This window comes from Mastomys coucha, unplaced genomic scaffold (genome assembly GCF_008632895.1).
Source record: "Mastomys coucha isolate ucsf_1 unplaced genomic scaffold, UCSF_Mcou_1 pScaffold12, whole genome shotgun sequence".
NCBI classification, from domain to species: Eukaryota; Metazoa; Chordata; class Mammalia; order Rodentia; family Muridae; genus Mastomys; species Mastomys coucha.
The window spans coordinates 96044467-96049859 of NW_022196894.1; the positions used below are offsets into that span (position 1 = coordinate 96044467).

A 5393-nucleotide genomic window follows, 5' to 3' on the forward strand; every position below is an offset into this window, starting at 1 on the left:
CCCCATTATGCCTGGTTTATGCATGGTACTGGGCTTCATGCATGCCAGACAAGCACCTCTGTCACCAGCGCATGGCAAAGGAGATAAAGCTGTGCTCAGCACATCAGGCTGGAGGATGAGAGCCCTGAAGCCATAAGTGAACCTGAGATCTCTGAAGCCATACCAGGGCAGAGGGCGGAGCACGAAGTGGTTTTACATGTGGGGCTAATGGCTTGGTCAGGAGTCCAGGGCTTGGGAAGAGAAGGATGGGGACATTCAGAGCTTGCCAGCCAGAAGTTACCACACTGCCTGCTAGGCAGTGTTATTCCTCGGAACTGAGGCTGCACTGAGTCAGTATCTAGGTCTCATCTTGTACAGAAAATTAAACTAGAGGGATGTCCAACACAATACAAATGGCAAATCCTGCATGTGAGAAGCTCCACAGGACAATGGTTACTTTTCTGCAACAAATAAGGGACATTCAAGAAGTTTGTTAAACTTAAAGGGACTTGTGGATGATACATACCTGTACTTCCAGCACTTGCATGGTGGTGACAGAGGATTAGGAATTCAAGGGTTTTCACCATATAAGAAGTTGGAAGCCAAACTGGGCCGTAGGAGACACTGTCTCAAAAAAGAAAAATCGAAATAATAAATAACATTTTGTTAAGACCGAACCTCATGCAACCTAGCCTGGCTTTGAATTTTCTGTGTATAAACCCAAGCACAGATTCTCCTTCCTCTACCTTCCTAAGACCTGACAAGTATGAATCACTACACCCAGTCTTATGTGATGCTAAGCATCAAAACTAGGGCTTTGTACAGGCTAGTCAAGTGTTCTACCAACTGAGCTACAACCCCAGACTCCAAAAAAAACAAGAAGGGTGTGTCACCCACATGCTTTTCCTGAACAGTGTTGAAGTTCTTACTTGACGTCATGTTTCAGATCCTATCAGAATCCATCAAGCACAGACTAGGCAACTACTGAGCCCTGGTCAGTTTCACTGTGACTGTTTCAAGGGTGTGCAATGCTGGCAGTCTACCTGTCTCCCAAGCAGCAACCACAGATGTCTAGCCACACAGAATACAGAGACCCATGCTCCTACTGGGCCAATCCACCCATCTCAGAAAAGATTTGCTTTCTTCCTGTGTCTTTTTTTTTTAATAGTTTAAATAATTGTGTGTGTGTGTGTGTGTGGTGTGTGTGTGGTGTGTGTGTGGTGTGTGTTGTGTGTGTGTGTGTGGTGCGTGTGTGTGTTGTATGTGTTGTGTGTGTTGTATGTGTTGTGTGTGTGTGTGTGTGTGTATGTGTGTGTGGTGTGTGTGTTGTGTATTGTGTGTATGTTGTGTGTGTGTGTTGTATGTGTTGTGTATGTGGTATGTGTGCGTTGTGTGTTGTATGTGTTGTGTGTGTGTGTGTGTTGTGTGTGTATGTGTGTGAATGTGTGTGTGGTGTGTGTGTATGTGTGTGTGGTGTGTGTGTTGTATGTGTGTGTATATGTGTGTATATGTGTGTGTATGTGTGTGTGTGGTGTGTATGTTGTGTGTGTGTGGTGTGTGTATATGTGTGTGTGTATGGGTATGTGTGGTGTGTGTGTGGTGTGTGTGTGTGCTGTGTGTGTGTGTTGTGTGTGTGTATGGTACGTGTGTGTGTTGAGTGTGTTGTGTGTGTTGTATGTGTGTATATGTGTGTGGTGTGTGTTGTGTGTGTGTTGTGTGTGTGTTGTGTGTGTTGTATGTGTGTATATGTGTGTGGTGTGTGTGTTGTGTGTGTGTTGTGTGTGTGTTGTGTGTGTTGTATGTGTGTATATGTGTGTGGTGTGTGTGTTGTGTGTGTGTTGTGTGTGTGTATGTGTGTGTTGTATGTTGTATGTGGTGTGTTTGGTGTGTGTGTGGTGTGTGTGTATATGTGTGTGTATGTGTATGTGTGTGTTGTATGTATATGTGTGTGTAGTGTGTGTGTGTGTGTGTGTAGTGTGTGTGTGTTGTTCCGTATGGAGCTGGGAATCTAATGCAGGTCCTCTGGAAGAGCCATATACACTCTCAACCACTGAGCCATCTCTCCAGCTCTGCTGTGCTGTTTTAATGCCTGGGTGGCATTTCACTGTACCAATATGCCAGAATAATACCAGCTTTTCATAAATTTCATTACCTTTATTTTTTGCATATGCCCATGCTGAATCTGAGGATTAGACCCCGGCTGTCAGGCTCGCACAGTGAGCACCCTTCCTTGCTGAAACATCTTGCAGGTTCCCACTCTCCCTTCAACAGTATTCATGTTTCTATTGTTTCTTTTCATTGCTTTAGTTACAGACCATATAAGCACCCTTGTCATGCAGCTCACGTTTTTGTTGGGCCAGTTTCCTATGAGAAGGTGCCTACTCCTTTAAACAAAAGAAAACAAAGACTCTAACAAGATTTAAGTGCCCATCGTGACACAGTCGGTAAACAGCAGGACAGCAGGACTGGTGTTCAAACAAGGCTTGTGTAACAGAAGGCTGACTGAAGTTTCCATGTCCTTTCCTGCCACCCGCTCTGCGTCTCTTGCACAGTGTTAAGATGTTGGCCTCCCTCTGTGCCTCAGAAGGAGCATCTAAGCTTGAATGCAAACACCTGAAAGCTGTTGTTCCGGAGGCTGAGAGCACCGATTTGGACAGTCTGAGCAGTCACCTGTCATGATGAGGTGAAGGCTGAATGAAGAGCCAGTAGACGGGACAGGATTTCTCTCAGGGGACAGTGCTAGGTAACACACACTGAGCCACACCTTGGGTTGTCACTGTCAAGCACATTGAACTGAGGACTAGGGAGAAGAAAGAACAATGAAGTCACTTGAGTAGGGGGTCCCGAGAGAGGGCTCCCCTGTCCTGTCTCCTTCCCAAGGGCCACTGCACTGACCTCAAATGGAGGCTTCTTTCTGGAATCGAGTCTCCTGATCCATTTTGTCCATCTCAGGTGAAGGAGTCATTACCTAGCAACAGGAGGAGGGCAGTGACGTGCTTGGACCATTTCTATCCTGCCAGGTGATACCTAATGCTGGTTGATAATTAGCACAAAGACAGGATAAGGCAGCCACCTTAAAGGAAAACAAAGCCACTGGGGACAGAAGGGACTGGCTGGCTGGTACTGGATTTTTCCATCCTCAGGAAGGGCCTTTCCTGAACTGCAGGATTTCTTGGTTAAGGAGACAATAGGTGTTAAGAACCTGCTTTGAAATCTGAGCCATTTTTCTAGGTTGTAAATTGTATTGCCTGAACAAGGCCCCCCAGCCCAGCACTCACAGCCTTCGTGGTTTGTAAGCATAGTAAGCTGCCTCTGACACTCCTAGGGATGTGGTGTATGCTCTGGGCCCTTTTCTATAGAATTGGTTAATGGTTTATGCTGTGACTAAGAGTTGCAGTTGACACTGGAGCAGAGAGACTTTTCAAAGAGCAGGCTGCTACCACCAGGTAAAGATTCTCAGATAAGCTCAGCAGGGCCCAGGACTTGAGTGTCTCGGTGAGCTCTCTCTCCTTCTAGTCCCGAACAGTTAAAAAGACCAAAGTGAAAATAAAAAATTAAACAAATAAAAACACTATCACACAAAGAAATGTCAAAGTGGCTTTAATTCCAGAGAAGAAAGAGTGAGACAAAGGTGAAGGCAATCACACACACACACACACACACACACACACAAACTCTTACATGTGAACATGCATGCACACAATTAAAAACAAATCTTTTATTTTTACTTTTCAAGACAGAGTTTCTCTATGTAGCCTTGTCTGTCCTGGAACTTGCCTTGTAGACCAGGCTGGCCTCGAACTCAGAGATCAGCCTGCCTCTGCCTCTGCTGTACATTCTGGTGCTAGCTGCTTCTTCTGTGTAGCCTTCTCTTGATGTGTCCCAGGCCTAATGATTTATTTTTAGGGACACAAGTCATACTGTGTTGGTTCCTACACTTTTGAGCCTGGCTTCTCTTCACTTAACTACATCTACAAATGTCCTTTCTTCCAAATGAGGCCATAGGCACATGTGTGAGGTGTGAGTAATCTGCCTCTCCTGGAATTAAAGGTGTGTGCCACCATATCCAGGCTAAAATAAATATTGAAAAATACAAAAAGAAAAAAGAAAAATCAAAATTTCTGCCACGTAGTGAGAAACAACTTGAAGAAGAGCAAATCACCTGGGCCTGGGAATCTTCATCCCCTGGTCTGGAGACCCAGCACTTGGGAGGCAGGAGGATAGCCGAAAGCTTGCTGCAGGCTTGGTCCACACAACGAGGTCAACAACACAATCAACAAAAGCAAATCAGGACTAAGTACAGGCTTTGGTGGGGTGAAACCTCAGCAGGCTTCATCCCAGCCCTATGACAAAGGTTTGAACCAGGGCCATTTTTGCAGTTCATAGCCATTCACACCCTCCCAGACTCCTGTTCTGATTTGTTTCTGAGATAGCCTACACCCTACAGGTGTGTGCAACCCTTTGACATTGTAACATACGCAGTCTATAAAGGTCACCCTTGAGAACTATACAACTGAGTTACAACCCCCCCATCACAAAACATCACAAAATCATAATATTTTAAGTAAGTTTGCAATTTTGTGTTGAGTGGCATATGTATCTTGGTGTACTGTGGCCGATAAGCCATAGGTTGAACACACCTGTGAGTATCAGAGAGATAGGAGCTTAGACTTTATAGATCCAGCCACCCAAACCCTACCAGGGGTCCTGAAGCTCAATTGCCTACCCTCTGGATGAAATCCAGGCTCGTCCACATTGTCAAGGAAGGCTGAGTAGTTTATGATGTCCAGCTGTGACCACCATGGGGTGTTACTCCTCAGTGTACAAAGCTTATGTAGACCCTTCACAAATCCTGCACACATCAGGACTGGGGCACATCAAGAGAAGGCTGCACAGAAGAAGAGGAGAGTACCAGAATGTGCAGCAGTGAGTCAAGGACACCAAAGCTTTCAAAACCTACATGGAGATAGGAAAAAGCAGAAATGGATGTTGGCAGCAGTGGCGGCTGCTACTGCTGCTGCTGCTGCTGCTGCTGCTGCTGCTGCTGCTGCTGCTGCTGCTGGAGCCTCACATACTGGCAGACACACATGGTAGAAGCAAGCTTATTTCACAACCTGGAGTTGGACACTGGAGATCCAGGGCAGACCGGTGATGAAGGCCTTTGTGGGGCATCATAAAACGGAAGAGAGCAAGTATAGCATAGAAAGGAAGAAGCTCACCCTGTTCATCTGGGATCCACTCCCATGATAACCCACTCCTGTGATTACCAACCCACTCCCCTGATAACTAACCTAGTCGCTCTCTAACCAACCTATCCTCACACTAACTAACTTATTCTTTGTGATAACCTGTGGGAGCCCTGCTGGGCTCACTAAAGAACTCAAAACCGAAACCAGAGACTTAGCTCGCTGGGG

At 45.9% G+C, this 5393-nt stretch overlaps 1 long non-coding RNA gene across 1 annotated transcript; it reads right to left on the minus strand.

Annotated features, from left to right (window-relative positions):
• Positions 1 to 589: 589 nt before the first annotated feature.
• On the minus strand, positions 590 to 4847 carry LOC116086636. Its single transcript, XR_004117018.1, has 4 exons — positions 4706 to 4847; positions 2875 to 2947; positions 2650 to 2779; positions 590 to 603 (listed from the first exon to the last, which is right to left on the minus strand). It is a non-coding gene; the product is annotated as an uncharacterized LOC116086636 (long non-coding RNA).
• Between the last annotated feature and the right edge of the window lie 546 nt (positions 4848 to 5393).